At 43.1% G+C, this 16,782-nt stretch overlaps 5 non-coding genes across 5 annotated transcripts; all 5 read right to left on the bottom strand.

Moving 5' to 3' along the window:
* Positions 1-3,853: 3,853 nt before the first annotated feature.
* On the bottom strand, positions 3,854-3,926 carry trnar-ccu (transfer RNA arginine (anticodon CCU)). Its single transcript has one exon. It is a non-coding gene; the product is annotated as a tRNA-Arg (tRNA).
* A 5,689-nt stretch (positions 3,927-9,615) lies between these two features.
* trnar-ccu (transfer RNA arginine (anticodon CCU)) lies at positions 9,616-9,688 on the bottom strand. The gene has a single exon. It is a non-coding gene; the product is annotated as a tRNA-Arg (tRNA).
* A 3,737-nt stretch (positions 9,689-13,425) lies between these two features.
* On the bottom strand, positions 13,426-13,498 carry trnar-ccu (transfer RNA arginine (anticodon CCU)). The gene has a single exon. It is a non-coding gene; the product is annotated as a tRNA-Arg (tRNA).
* Positions 13,499-15,067: 1,569 nt separating this feature from the next.
* trnar-ccu (transfer RNA arginine (anticodon CCU)) lies at positions 15,068-15,140 on the bottom strand. The gene has a single exon. It is a non-coding gene; the product is annotated as a tRNA-Arg (tRNA).
* Positions 15,141-16,709: 1,569 nt separating this feature from the next.
* trnar-ccu (transfer RNA arginine (anticodon CCU)) lies at positions 16,710-16,782 on the bottom strand. The gene has a single exon. It is a non-coding gene; the product is annotated as a tRNA-Arg (tRNA).

Below are 16,782 nucleotides of genomic sequence, written 5' to 3'. Positions count from 1 at the left end.
CTGCGCCACTCTGCGCTCAGCCACTTCAGAAAAGACTAGAACTCAAAATCTTTGGCTTAGGAGTCCAGTATCTTAGGCCACTGGGATACTGTGTAAACAGTATGACCTATACAAACTTTTGGAAGAGGTAAAAAAATATATATAATGGCACTGAGACATGCCCATGAAACGACACATTTTAAAAAAATGTTGTTCGCACTAAAAATAAACTGTTTAGCAGAGGATGGTTTCGATCCATCGACCTCTGGGTTATGGGCCCAGCACGCTTCCGCTGCGCCACTCTGCTCTCATCACCTTCAGAAAAGACTACAACTCACAATCCATGGCTTAGGAGTCCAGTATCTTAGGCCACTGGGATACTGTGTAAACAGTATGACCTATATGAACAGTTGGAAGAGGTAAAAAAAAAAATATAATGGCACTGAGACATTATGCCCATGAAACGACACATTTTTTAAAAATGTTGTTCGCACTTAAAATAAACTGTTTAGCAGAGGATGGTTTCGATCCATCGACCTCTGGGTTATGGGCCCAGCACGCTTCCGCTGCGCCACTCTGCTCTCATCCCCTTCAGAAAAGACTAGAACTCACAATCCATGGCTTAGGAGTCCAGTATCTTAGGCCACTGGGATACTGTGTAAACAGTATGACCTATACGAACTGTTGGAAGAGGTAAAAAACAAATTATAATGGCACTGAGACATTATGCCCATGAAACGACACATTTTTTTAAAATGTTGTTCGCACTTAAAATAAACTATTTAGCAGAGGATGGTTTCGATCCATCGACCTCTGGGTTATGGGCCCAGCACGCTTCCGCTGCGCCACTCTGCTCTCAGCCACTTCACAAAAGACTAGAACTCACAATCAATGGCTTAGGAGTCCAGTATCTTAGGCCACTGGGATACTGTGTAAACAGTATGACCTATACGAACTGTTGGAAGAGGTAAAAAAAAATTATAATGGCACTGAGACATTATGCCCATGAAACGACACATTTTTTTAAAATTTTGTTCGCACTTAAAATAAACTGTTTAGCAGAGGATGGTTTCGATCCATCGACCTCTGGGTTATGGGTCCAGCACGCTTCCGCTGCGCCACTCTGCTCTCATCCCCTTCAGAAAAGACTAGAACTCACAATCCATGGCTTAGGAGTCCAGTATCTTAGGCCACTGGGATACTGTGTAAACAGTATGACCTATACGAACTGTTGGAAGAGGTAAAAAACAAATTATAATGGCACTGAGACATTATGCCCATGAAACGACACATTTTTTTAAAATGTTGTTCGCACTTAAAATAAACTATTTAGCAGAGGATGGTTTCGATCCATCGACCTCTGGGTTATGGGCCCAGCACGCTTCCGCTGCGCCACTCTGCTCTCAGCCACTTCAGAAAAGACTAGAACTCACAATCCATGGCTTAGGAGTCCAGTATCTTAGGCCACTGGGATACTGTGTAAACAGTATGACCTATACGAACTGTTGGAAGAGGTAAAACATTTTTTATAATGGCACTGAGACATTATGCCCATGAAACGACATATTTTTTAAAAATGTTGTTCGCACTTAAAATAAACTGTTTAGCAGAGGATGGTTTCGATCCATCGACCTCTGGGTTATGGGCCCAGCACGCTTCCGCTGCTCCACTCTGCTTTCATCCACCCCAGATGGGACTTGAACCCACAATCCCTGGCTTAGGAGGCCAATGCCTTATCCATTAGTTAACTGGGGCACTGTCTACCTTTTGCAAATAGTACGAACTGATACAAGCAGTAAAAACAATGTGTACTGGATAGCACTGAGACACGCAAATTAAATTTAGCTTTCTAATTTCTGTTTGCGTTTCATTTTTGAAAATAATCTGTTTAGCAGAGGATGGTTTCGATCCATCGACCTCTGTGTTATGGGCCCAGCACGCTTCCGCTGTGCCACTCTGCTCTCAGCCACTTCAGAAAAGACTAGAACTCAAAATCTTTGGCATAGGAGTCCAGTATCTTAGGCCACTGGGATACTGTGTAAACAGTATGACCTATACGAACTGTTGGAAGAGTTAAAAAAATATATATAATGGCACTGAGACATGCCCATGAAACGACACATTTTAAAAAAATGTTGTTCGCACATAAAATAAACTGTTTAGCAGAGGATGGTTTCGATCCATCGACCTCTGGGTTATGGGCCCAGCACGCTTCCGCTGCGCCACTCTACTCTCAGCCACTTCAGAAAAGACTAGAACTCACAATCCATGGCTTAGGAGTCCAGTATCTTAGGCCACTGGGATACTGTGTAAACAGTATGACCTATACGAACTGTTGGAAGAGGTAAAAAAAAATTATAATGGCACTGAGACATTATGCCCATGAAACGACACATTTTTAAAAAATGTTGTTCGCACTTAAAATGAACTGTTTAGCAGAGAATGGTTTCGATCCATCGACCTCTGGGTTATGGGCCCAGCACGCTTCCGCTGCGCCACTCTGCTCTCAGCCACTTCAGAAAAGACTAGAACTCACAATCCATGGCTTAGGAGTCCAGTATCTTAGGCCACTGGGATACTGTGTAAACAGTATGACCTATACGAACTGTTGGAAGAGGTAAAAAAAAATTATAATGGCACTGAGACATTATGCCCATGAAACGACACATTTTTTAAAAATGTTGTTCGCACTTAAAATAAACTGTTTAGCAGAGGATGGTTTCGATCCATCGACCTCTGGGTTATGGGCCCTGCACGCTTCCGCTGCGCCACTCTGCTCTCATCCCCTTCAGAAAAGACTAGAACTCACAATCCATTGCTTAGGAGTCCAGTGTCTTAGGCCACTGGGATACTGTGTAAACAGTATGACCTATACGAACTGTTGGAAGAGGTAAAAAAATATATATAATGGCACTGAGACATGCCCATGAAACGACACATTTTTAAAAAATGTTGTTCGCACTTTAAATAAACTGTTTAGCAGAGGATGGTTTCGATCCATCGACCTCTGGGTTATGGGCCCAGCACGCTTCCGCTGCGCCACTCTGCTCTCAGCCACTTCAGAAAAGACTAGAACTCAAAATCTTTGGCTTAGGAGTCCAGTATCTTAGGCCACTGGGATACTGTGTAAACAGTATGACCTATACAAACTTTTGGAAGAGGTAAAAAAATATATATAATGGCACTGAGACATGCCCATGAAACGACACATTTTTAAAAAATGTTGTTCGCACTAAAAATAAACTGTTTAGCAGAGGATGGTTTCGATCCATCGACCTCTGGGTTATGGGCCCAGCACGCTTCCGCTGCGCCACTCTGCTCTCATCACCTTCAGAAAAGACTACAACTCACAATCCATGGCTTAGGAGTCCAGTATCTTAGGCCACTGGGATACTGTGTAAACAGTATGACCTATATGAACTGTTGGAAGAGGTAAAAAAAAATATATAATGGCACTGAGACATTATGCCCATGAAACGACACATTTTTTAAAAATGTTGTTCGCACTTAAAATAAACTGTTTAGCAGAGGATGGTTTCGATCCATCGACCTCTGGGTTATGGGCCCAGCACGCTTCCGCTGCGCCACTCTGCTCTCATCCCCTTCAGAAAAGACTAGAACTCACAATCCATGGCTTAGGAGTCCAGTATCTTAGGCCACTGGGATACTGTGTAAACAGTATGACCTATACGAACTGTTGGAAGAGGTAAAAAACAAATTATAATGGCACTGAGACATTATGCCCATGAAACGACACATTTTTTTAAAATGTTGTTCGCACTTAAAATAAACTATTTAGCAGAGGATGGTTTCGATCCATCGACCTCTGGGTTATGGGCCCAGCACGCTTCCGCTGCGCCACTCTGCTTCCATCCACCCCAGATGGGACTTGAACCCACAATCCCTGGCTTAGGAGGCCAGTGCCTTATCCATTAGGCCACTGGGGCACTGTCTACCTTTTGCAAATAGTACAAACTGATACAAGCAGTAAAAACAATGTGTACTGGATAGCACTGAGACATGCAAATGAAATATAGCTTTCTAATTTCTGTTTGCGTTTCATTTTTGAAAATAATCTGTTTAGCAGAGGATGGTTTCGATCCATCGACCTCTGGGTTATGGGACCTGCACGCTTCCGCTGCGCCACTCTGCTCTCAGCCACTTCAGAAATGACTAGAACTCAAAATCTTTGGCTTAGGAGTCCAGTATCTTAGGTCACTGGGATACTGTGTAAACAGTATGACCTATACGAACTTTTGGAAGAGGTAAAAAAATATATATAATGGCACTGAGACATGCCCATGAAACGACACATTTTTAAAAAATGTTGTTCGCACTAAAAATAAACTGTTTAGCAGAGGATGGTTTCGATCCATCGACCTCTGGGTTATGGGCCCAGCACGCTTCCGCTGCGCCACTCTGCTCTCATCACCTTCAGAAAAGACTAGAACTCACAATCCATGGCTTAGGAGTCCAGTATCTTAGGCCACTGGGATACTGTGTAAACAGTATGACCTATACGAACTGTTGGAAGAGGTAAAAAAAAATAATAATGGCACTGAGACATTATGCCCATGAAACGACACATTTTAAAAAAATGTTGTTCGCACTTAAAATAAACTATTTAGCAGAGGATGGTTTCGATCCATCGACCTCTGGGTTATGGGCCCAGCACGCTTCCGCTGCGCCACTCTGCTCTCAGCCGCTTCAGAAAAGACTAGAACTCACAATCCATGGCTTAGGAGTCCAGTATCTTAGGCCACTGGGATACTGTGTAAACAGTATGACCTATACGAACTGTTGGAAGAGGTAAAAAAAATTTTATAATGGCACTGAGACATTATGCCCATGAAACGACATATTTTTTAAAAATGTTGTTCGCACTTAAAATAAACTGTTTAGCAGAGGATGGTTTCGATCCATCGACCTCTGGGTTATGGGCCCAGCACGCTTCCGCTGCTCCACTCTGCTTTCATCCACCCCAGATGGGACTTGAACCCACAATCCCTTTCTTAGGAGGCCAATGCCTTATCCATTAGTTAACTGGGGCACTGTCTACCTTTTGCAAATAGTACGAACTGATACAAGCAGTAAAAACAATGTGTACTGGATAGCACTGAGACACGCAAATGAAATTTAGCTTTCTAATTTCTGTTTGCGTTTCATTTTTGAAAATAATCTGTTTAGCAGAGGATGGTTTCGATCCATCGACCTCTGTGTTATGGGCCCAGCACGCTTCCGCTGTGCCACTCTGCTCTCAGCCACTTCAGAAAAGACTAGAACTCAAAATCTTTGGCATAGGAGTCCAGTATCTTAGGCCACTGGGATACTGTGTAAACAGTATAACCTATACGAACTGTTGGAAGAGTTAAAAAAATATATATAATGGCACTGAGACATGCCCATGAAACGACACATTTTAAAAAAATGTTGTTCGCACATAAAATAAACTGTTTAGCAGAGGATGGTTTCGATCCATCGACCTCTGGGTTATGGGCCCAGCAATCTTCCGCTGCGCCACTCTACTCTCAGCCACTTCAGAAAAGACTAGAACTCACAATCCATGGCTTAGGAGTCCAGTATCTTAGGCCACTGGGATACTGTGTAAACAGTATGACCTATACGAACTGTTGGAAGAGGTAAAAAAAAATTATAATGGCACTGAGACATTATGCCCATGAAACGACACATTTTTAAAAAATGTTGTTCGCACTTAAAATGAACTGTTTAGCAGAGAATGGTTTCGATCCATCGACCTCTGGGTTATGGGCCCAGCACGCTTCCGCTGCGCCACTCTGCTCTCAGCCACTTCAGAAAAGACTAGAACTCACAATCCATGGCTTAGGAGTCCAGTATCTTAGGCCACTGGGATACTGTGTAAACAGTATGACCTATACGAACTGTTGGAAGAGGTAAAAAAAAATTATAATGGCACTGAGACATTATGCCCATGAAACGACACATTTTTTAAAAATGTTGTTCGCACTTAAAATAAACTGTTTAGCAGAGGATGGTTTCGATCCATCGACCTCTGGGTTATGGGCCCTGCACGCTTCCGCTGCGCCACTCTGCTCTCATCCCCTTCAGAAAAGACTAGAACTCACAATCCATTGCTTAGGAGTCCAGTGTCTTAGGCCACTGGGATACTGTGTAAACAGTATGACCTATACGAACTGTTGGAAGAGGTAAAAAAATATATATAATGGCACTGAGACATGCCCATGAAACGACACATTTTTAAAAAATGTTGTTCGCACTTTAAATAAACTGTTTAGCAGAGGATGGTTTCGATCCATCGACCTCTGGGTTATGGGCCCAGCACGCTTCCGCTGCGCCACTCTGCTCTCAGCCACTTCAGAAAAGACTAGAACTCAAAATCTTTGGCTTAGGAGTCCAGTATCTTAGGCCACTGGGATACTGTGTAAACAGTATGACCTATACAAACTTTTGGAAGAGGTAAAAAAATATATATAATGGCACTGAGACATGCCCATGAAACGACACATTTTTAAAAAATGTTGTTCGCACTAAAAATAAACTGTTTAGCAGAGGATGGTTTCGATCCATCGACCTCTGGGTTATGGGCCCAGCACGCTTCCGCTGCGCCACTCTGCTCTCATTACCTTCAGAAAAGACTAGAACTCACAATCCATGGCTTAGGAGTCCAGTATCTTAGGCCACTGGGATACTGTGTAAACAGTATGACCTATATGAACTGTTGGAAGAGGTAAAAAAAAATATATAATGGCACTGAGACATTATGCCCATGAAACGACACATTTTTTAAAAATGTTGTTCGCACTTAAAATAAACTGTTTAGCAGAGGATGGTTTCGATCCATCGACCTCTGGGTTATGGGCCCAGCACGCTTCCGCTGCGCCACTCTGCTCTCATCCCCTTCAGAAAAGACTAGAACTCACAATCCATGGCTTAGGAGTCCAGTATCTTAGGCCACTGGGATACTGTGTAAACAGTATGACCTATACGAACTGTTGGAAGAGGTAAAAAACAAATTATAATGGCACTGAGACATTATGCCCATGAAACGACACATTTTTTAAAAATGTTGTTCGCACTTAAAATAAACTATTTAGCAGAGGATGGTTTCGATCCATCGACCTCTGGGTTATGGGCCCAGCACGCTTCCGCTGCGCCACTCTGCTCTCAGCCACTTCAGAAAAGACTAGAACTCACAATCCATGGCTTAGGAGTCCAGTATCTTAGGCCACTGGGATACTGTGTAAACAGTATGACCCATACGAACTGTTGGAAGAGGTAAAAAACAAATTATAATGGCACTGAGACATTATGCCCATGAAACGACACATTTTTTTAAAATGTTGTTCGCACTTAAAATAAACTATTTAGCAGAGGATGGTTTCGATCCATCGACCTCTGGGTTATGGGCCCAGCACGCTTCCGCTGCGCCACTCTGCTCTCAGCCACTTCAGAAAAGACTAGAACTCACAATCCATGGCTTAGGAGTCCAGTATCTTAGGCCACTGGGATACTGTGTAAACAGTATGACCTATACGAACTGTTGGAAGAGGTAAAAAAAAAATTATAATGGCACTGAGACATTATGCCCATGAAACGACATATTTTTTAAAAATGTTGTTCGCACTTAAAATAAACTGTTTAGCAGAGGATGGTTTCGATCCATCGACCTCTGGGTTATGGGCCCAGCACGCTGCCGCTGCTCCACTCTGCTTTCATCCACCCCAGATGGGACTTGAACCCACAATCCCTGGCTTAGGAGGCCAATGCCTTATCCATTAGTTAACTGGGGCACTGTCTACCTTTTGCAAATAGTACGAACTGATACAAGCAGTAAAAACAATGTGTACTGGATAGCACTGAGACACGCAAATTAAATTTAGCTTTCTAATTTCTGTTTGCGTTTCCTTTTTGAAAATAATCTGTTTAGCAGAGGATGGTTTCGATCCATCGACCTCTGTGTTATGGGACCTGCACGCTTCCACTGCGCCACTCTGCTCTCAGCCGCTTCAGAAATGACTAGAACTCAAAATCTTTGGCTTAGGAGTCCAGTATCTTAGGCCACTGGGATACTGTGTAAACAGTATGACCTATACGAACTTTTGGAAGAGGTAAAAAAATATATATAATGGCACTGAGACATGCCCATGAAACGACACATTTTTAAAAAATGTTGTTCGCACTTAAAATAAACTGTTTAGCAGAGGATGGTTTCGATCCATCGACCTCTGGGTTATGGGCCCAGCACGCTTCCGCTGCGCCACTCTGCTCTCATCCCCTTCAGAAAAGACTAGAACTCACAATCCATTGCTTAGGAGTCCAGTGTCTTAGGCCACTGGGATACTGTGTAAACAGTATGACCTATACGAACTGTTGGAAGAGGTAAAAAAATATATATAATGGCACTGAGACATGCCCATGAAACGACACATTTTAAAAAAATGTTGTTCGCACTTAAAATAAACTGTTTAGCAGAGGATGGTTTCGATCCATCGACCTCTGGGTTATGGGCCCAGCACGCTTCCGCTGCGCCACTCTGCTCTCAGCCACTTCAGAAAAGACTAGAACTCAAAATCTTTGGCTTAGGAGTCCAGTATCTTAGGCCACTGGGATACTGTGTAAACAGTATGACCTATACAAACTTTTGGAAGAGGTAAAAAAATATATATAATGGCACTGAGACATGCCCATGAAACGACACATTTTTAAAAAATGTTGTTCGCACTAAAAATAAACTGTTTAGCAGAGGATGGTTTCGATCCATCGACCTCTGGGTTATGGGCCCAGCACGCTTCCGCTGCGCCACTCTGCTCTCATCACCTTCAGAAAAGACTAGAACTCACAATCCATGGCTTAGGAGTCCAGTATCTTAGGCCACTGGGATACTGTGTAAACAGTATGACCTATACGAACTGTTGGAAGAGGTAAAAAAATATATATAATGGCACTGAGACATTATGCCCATGAAACGACACATTTTTTAAAAATGTTGTTCGCACTTAAAATAAACTGTTTAGCAGAGGATGGTTTCGATCCATCGACCTCTGGGTTATGGGCCCAGCACGCTTCCGCTGCGCCACTCTGCTCTCATCCCCTTCAAAAAAGACTAGAACTCACAATCCATGGCTTAGGAGTCCAGTATCTTAGGCCACTGGGATACTGTGTAAACAGTATGACCTATACGAACTGTTGGAAGAGGTAAAAAACAAATTATAATGGCACTGAGACATTATGCCCATGAAACGACACATTTTTTTTAAATGTTGTTCGCACTTAAAATAAACTATTTAGCAGAGGATGGTTTCGATCCATCGACCTCTGGGTTATGGGCCCAGCACGCTTCCGCTGCGCCACTCTGCTCTCAGCCACTTCACAAAAGACTAGAACTCACAATCAATGGCTTAGGAGTCCAGTATCTTAGGCCACTGGGATACTGTGTAAACAGTATGACCTATACGAACTGTTGGAAGAGGTAAAAAAAAATTATAATGGCACTGAGACATTATGCCCATGAAACGACACATTTTTTTAAAATTTTGTTCGCACTTAAAATAAACTGTTTAGCAGAGGATGGTTTCGATCCATCGACCTCTGGGTTATGGGCCCAGCACGCTTCCGCTGCGCCACTCTGCTTCCATCCGCCCCAGATGGGACTTGAACCCACAATCCCTGGCTTAGGAGGCCAGTGCCTTATCCATTAGGCCACTGGGGCACTGTCTACCTTTTGCAAATAGTACAAACTGATACAAGCAGTAAAAACAATGTGTACTGGATAGCACTGAGACATGCAAATGAAATATAGCTTTCTAATTTCTGTTTGCGTTTCATTTTTGAAAATAATCTGTTTAGCAGAGGATGGTTTCGATCCATCGACCTCTGTGTTATGGGCCCAGCACGCTTCCGCTGTGCCACTCTGCTCTCAGCCACTTCAGAAAAGACTAGAACTCAAAATCTTTGGCATAGGAGTCCAGTATCTTAGGCCACTGGGATACTGTGTAAACAGTATGACCTATACGAACTGTTGGAAGAGTTAAAAAAATATATATAATGGCACTGAGACATGCCCATGAAACGACACATTTTAAAAAAATGTTGTTCGCACATAAAATAAACTGTTTAGCAGAGGATGGTTTCGATCCATCGACCTCTGGGTTATGGGCCCAGCACGCTTCCGCTGCGCCACTCTACTCTCAGCCACTTCAGAAAAGACTAGAACTCACAATCCATGGCTTAGGAGTCCAGTATCTTAGGCCACTGGGATACTGTGTAAACAGTATGACCTATACGAACTGTTGGAAGAGGTAAAAAAAAATTATAATGGCACTGAGACATTATGCCCATGAAACGACACATTTTTAAAAAATGTTGTTCGCACTTAAAATGAACTGTTTAGCAGAGAATGGTTTCGATCCATCGACCTCTGGGTTATGGGCCCAGCACGCTTCCGCTGCGCCACTCTGCTCTCAGCCACTTCAGAAAAGACTAGAACTCACAATCCATGGCTTAGGAGTCCAGTATCTTAGGCCACTGGGATACTGTGTAAACAGTATGACCTATACGAACTGTTGGAAGAGGTAAAAAAAAATTATAATGGCACTGAGACATTATGCCCATGAAACGACACATTTTTTAAAAATGTTGTTCGCACTTAAAATAAACTGTTTAGCAGAGGATGGTTTCGATCCATCGACCTCTGGGTTATGGGCCCTGCACGCTTCCGCTGCGCCACTCTGCTCTCATCCCCTTCAGAAAAGACTAGAACTCACAATCCATTGCTTAGGAGTCCAGTGTCTTAGGCCACTGGGATACTGTGTAAACAGTATGACCTATACGAACTGTTGGAAGAGGTAAAAAAATATATATAATGGCACTGAGACATGCCCATGAAACGACACATTTTTAAAAAATGTTGTTCGCTCTAAAAATAAACTGTTTAGCAGAGGATGGTTTCGATCCATCGACCTCTGGGTTATGGGCCCAGCACGCTTCCGCTGCGCCACTCTGCTCTCATCCCCTTCAGAAAAGACTAGAACTCACAATCCATGGCTTAGGAGTCCAGTATCTTAGGCCACTGGGATACTGTGTAAACAGTATGACCTATACGAACTGTTGGAAGAGGTAAAAAACAAATTATAATGGCACTGAGACATTATGCCCATGAAACGACACATTTTTTTAAAATGTTGTTCGCACTTAAAATAAACTATTTAGCAGAGGATGGTTTCGATCCATCGACCTCTGGGTTATGGGCCCAGCACGCTTCCGCTGCGCCACTCTGCTCTCAGCCACTTCACAAAAGACTAGAACTCACAATCAATGGCTTAGGAGTCCAGTATCTTAGGCCACTGGGATACTGTGTAAACAGTATGACCTATACGAACTGTTGGAAGAGGTAAAAAAAAATTATAATGGCACTGAGACATTATGCCCATGAAACGACACATTTTTTTAAAATTTTGTTCGCACTTAAAATAAACTGTTTAGCAGAGGATGGTTTCGATCCATTGACCTCTGGGTTATGGGCCCAGCACGCTTCCGCTGCGCCACTCTGCTTCCATCCACCCCAGATGGGACTTGAACCCACAATCCCTGGCTTAGGAGGCCAGTGCCTTATCATTTTGCAAATAGTACAAACTGATACAAGCAGTAAAAACAATGTGTACTGGATAGCACTGAGACATGCAAATGAAATATAGCTTTCTAATTTCTGTTTGCGTTTCATTTTTGAAAATAATCTGTTTAGCAGAGGATGGTTTCGATCCATCGACCTCTGGGTTATGGGATCTGCACGCTTCCGCTGCGCCACTCTGCTCTCAGCCACTTCAGAAATGACTAGAACTCAAAATCTTTGGCTTAGGAGTCCAGTATCTTAGGCCACTGGGATACTGTGTAAACAGTATGACCTATACGAACTTTTGGAAGAGGTAAAAAAATATATATAATGGCACTGAGACATGCCCATGAAACGACACATTTTAAAAAAATGTTGTTCGCACTAAAAATAAACTGTTTAGCAGAGGATGGTTTCGATCCATCGACCTCTGGGTTATGGGCCCAGCACGCTTCCGCTGCGCCACTCTGCTCTCATCACCTTCAGAAAAGACTAGAACTCACAATCCATTGCTTAGGAGTCCAGTGTCTTAGGCCACTGGGATACTGTGTAAACAGTATGACCTATACGAACTGTTGGAAGAGGTAAAAAAATATATATAATGGCACTGAGACATGCCCATGAAACGACACATTTTTAAAAAATGTTGTTCGCACTTAAAATAAACTGTTTAGCAGAGGATGGTTTCGATCCATCGACCTCTGGGTTATGGGCCCAGCACGCTTCCGCTGCGCCACTCTGCTCTCAGCCACTTCAGAAAAGACTAGAACTCACAATCCATGGCTTAGGAGTCCAGTATCTTAGGCCACTGGGATACTGTGTAAACAGTATGACCTATACGAACTGTTGGAAGAGGTAAAAAAAAAATTATAATGGCACTGAGACATTATGCCCATGAAACGACACATTTTTTAAAAATGTTGTTCGCACTTAAAATAAACTGTTTAGCAGAGGATGGTTTCGATCCATCGACCCCTGGGTTATGGGCCCAGCACGCTTCCGCTGCGCCACTCTGCTCTCATCCCCTTCAGAAAAGACTAGAACTCACAATCCATTGCTTAGGAGTCCAGTGTCTTAGGCCACTGGGATACTGTGTAAACAGTATGACCTATACGAACTGTTGGAAGAGGTAAAAAAATATATATAATGGCACTGAGACATGCCCATGAAACGACACATTTTTAAAAAATGTTGTTCGCACTTAAAATAAACTGTTTAGCAGAGGATGGTTTCGATCCATCGACCTCTGGGTTATGGGCCCAGCACGCTTCCGCTGCGCCACTCTGCTCTCAGCCACTTCAGAAAAGACTAGAACTCAAAATCTTTGGCTTAGGAGTCCAGTATCTTAGGCCACTGGGATACTGTGTAAACAGTATGACCTATACGAACTGTTGGAAGAGGTAAAAAAAAAATTATAATGGCACTGAGACATGCCCATGAAACGACACATTTTTAAAAAATGTTGTTCGCACTTAAAATGAACTGTTTAGCAGAGGATGGTTTCGATCCATCGACCTCTGGGTTATGGGCCCAGCACGCTTCCGCTGCGCCACTCTACTCTCAGCCACTTCAGAAAAGACTAGAACTCACAATCCATGGCTTAGGAGTCCAGTATCTTAGGCCACTGGGATACTGTGTAAACAGTATGACCTATACGAACTGTTGGAAGAGGTAAAAAAAAATTATAATGGCACTGAGACATTATGCCCATGAAACGACACATTTTTAAAAAATGTTGTTCGCACTTAAAATAAACTGTTTGGCAGAGGATGGTTTCGATCCATCGACCTCTGGGTTATGGGCCCAGCACGCTTCCGCTGCGCCACTCTGCTTCCATCCACCCCAGATGGGACTTGAACCCACAATCCCTGGCTTAGGAGGCCAGTGCCTTATCCATTAGGCCACTGGGGCACTGTCTACCTTTTGCAAATAGTACAAACTGATACAAGCAGTAAAAACAATGTGTACTGGATAGCACTGAGACATGCAAATGAAATATAGCTTTCTAATTTCTGTTTGCGTTTCATTTTTGAAAATAATCTGTTTAGCAGAGGATGGTTTCGATCCATCGACCTCTGGGTTATGGGACCTGCACGCTTCCGCTGCGCCACTCTGCTCTCAGCCACTTCAGAAATGACTAGAACTCAAAATCTTTGGCTTAGGAGTCCAGTATCTTAGGCCACTGGGATACTGTGTAAACAGTATGACCTATACAAACTTTTGGAAGAGGTAAAAAAAAATATATAATGGCACTGAGACATGCCCATGAAACGACACATTTTAAAAAAATATTGTTCGCACTAAAAATAAACTGTTTAGCAGAGGATGGTTTCGATCCATCGACCTCTGGGTTATGGGCCCAGCACGCTTCCGCTGCGCCACTCTGCTCTCATCACCTTCAGAAAAGACTAGAACTCACAATCCATTGCTTAGGAGTCCAGTGTCTTAGGCCACTGGGATACTGTGTAAACAGTATGACCTATACGAACTTTTGGAAGAGGTAAAAAAATATATATAATGGCACTGAGACATGCCCATGAAACGACACATTTTTAAAAAATGTTGTTCGCACTTAAAATAAACTGTTTAGCAGAGGATGGTTTCGATCCATCGGCCTCTGGGTAATGGGCCCAGCACGCTTCCGCTGCGCCACTCTGCTCTCAGCCACTTCAGAAAAGACTAGAACTCACAATCCATGGCTTAGGAGTCCAGTATCTTAGGCCACTGGGATACTGTGTAAACAGTATGACCTATACGAACTGTTGGAAGAGTTAAAAAAATATATATAATGGCACTGAGACATGCCCATGAAACGACACATTTAAAAAAAATGTTGTTCGCACATAAAATAAACTGTTTAGCAGAGGATGGTTTCGATCCATCGACCTCTGGGTTATGGGCCAAGCACGCTTCCGCTGCGCCACTCTACTCTCAGCCACTTCAGAAAAGACTAGAACTCACAATCCATGGCTTAGGAGTCCAGTATCTTAGGCCACTGGGATACTGTGTAAACAGTATGACCTATACGAACTGTTGGAAGAGGTAAAAAAAAATTATAATGGCACTGAGACATTATGCCCATGAAACGACACATTTTTTAAAAATGTTGTTCGCACTTAAAATAAACTGTTTAGCAGAGGATGGTTTCGATCCATCGACCCCTGGGTTATGGGCCCAGCACGCTTCCGCTGCGCCACTCTGCTCTCATCCCCTTCAGAAAAGACTAGAACTCACAATCCATTGCTTAGGAGTCCAGTGTCTTAGGCCACTGGGATACTGTGTAAACAGTATGACCTATACGAACTGTTGGAAGAGGTAAAAAAATATATATAATGGCACTGAGACATGCCCATGAAACGACACATTTTTAAAAAATGTTGTTCGCACTTAAAATAAACTGTTTGGCAGAGGATGGTTTCGATCCATCGACCTCTTGGTTATGGGCCCAGCACGCTTCCGCTGCGCCACTCTGCTTCCATCCACCCCAGATGGGACTTGAACCCACAATCCCTGGCTTAGGAGGCCAGTGCCTTATCCATTAGGCCACTGGGGCACTGTCTACCTTTTGCAAATAGTACAAACTGATACAAGCAGTAAAAACAATGTGTACTGGATAGCACTGAGACATGCAAATGAAATATAGCTTTCTAATTTCTGTTTGCGTTTCATTTTTGAAAATAATCTGTTTAGCAGAGGATGGTTTCGATCCATCGACCTCTGGGTTATGGGACCTGCACGCTTCCGCTGCGCCACTCTGCTCTCAGCCACTTCAGAAATGACTAGAACTCAAAATCTTTGGCTTAGGAGTCCAGTATCTTAGGCCACTGGGATACTGTGTAAACAGTATGACCTATACAAACTTTTGGAAGAGGTAAAAAAATATATATAATGGCACTGAGACATGCCCATGAAACGACACATTTTAAAAAAATATTGTTCGCACTAAAAATAAACTGTTTAGCAGAGGATGGTTTCGATCCATCGACCTCTGGGTTATGGGCCCAGCACGCTTCCGCTGCGCCACTCTGCTCTCATCACCTTCAGAAAAGACTAGAACTCACAATCCATTGCTTAGGAGTCCAGTGTCTTAGGCCACTGGGATACTGTGTAAACAGTATGACCTATACGAACTTTTGGAAGAGGTAAAAAAATATATATAATGGCACTGAGACATGCCCATGAAACGACACATTTTTAAAAAATGTTGTTCGCACTTAAAATAAACTGTTTAGCAGAGGATGGTTTCGATCCATCGGCCTCTGGGTAATGGGCCCAGCACGCTTCCGCTGCGCCACTCTGCTCTCAGCCACTTCAGAAAAGACTAGAACTCACAATCCATGGCTTAGGAGTCCAGTATCTTAGGCCACTGGGATACTGTGTAAACAGTATGACCTATACGAACTGTTGGAAGAGTTAAAAAAATATATATAATGGCACTGAGACATGCCCATGAAACGACACATTTAAAAAAAATGTTGTTCGCACATAAAATAAACTGTTTAGCAGAGGATGGTTTCGATCCATCGACCTCTGGGTTATGGGCCAAGCACGCTTCCGCTGCGCCACTCTACTCTCAGCCACTTCAGAAAAGACTAGAACTCACAATCCATGGCTTAGGAGTCCAGTATCTTAGGCCACTGGGATACTGTGTAAACAGTATGACCTATACGAACTGTTGGAAGAGTTAAAAAAATATATATAATGGCACTGAGACATGCCCATGAAACGACACATTTTAAAAAAATGTTGTTCGCACATAAAATAAACTGTTTAGCAGAGGATGGTTTCGATCCATCGACCTCTGGGTTATGGGCCCAGCACGCTTCCGCTGCGCCACTCTACTCTCAGCCACTTCAGAAAAGACTAGAACTCACAATCCATGGCTTAGGAGTCCAGTATCTTAGGCCACTGGGATACTGTGTAAACAGTATGACCTATACGAACTGTTGGAAGAGGTAAAAAAAAATTATAATGGCACTGAGACATTATGCCCATGAAACGACACATTTTTAAAAAATGTTGTTCGCACTTAAAATAAACTGTTTGGCAGAGGATGGTTTCGATCCATCGACCTCTGGGTTATGGGCCCAGCACGCTTCCGCTGCGCCACTCTGCTTCCATCCACCCCAGATGGGACTTGAACCCACAATCCCTGGCTTAGGAGGCCAGTGCCTTATCCATTAGGCCACTGGGGC

This window comes from Oncorhynchus clarkii, chromosome 7 (genome assembly GCF_045791955.1).
Source record: "Oncorhynchus clarkii lewisi isolate Uvic-CL-2024 chromosome 7, UVic_Ocla_1.0, whole genome shotgun sequence".
NCBI lineage: Eukaryota > Metazoa > Chordata > Actinopteri > Salmoniformes > Salmonidae > Oncorhynchus > Oncorhynchus clarkii.
This window is presented reverse-complemented; position numbering and strand designations above follow the sequence as displayed.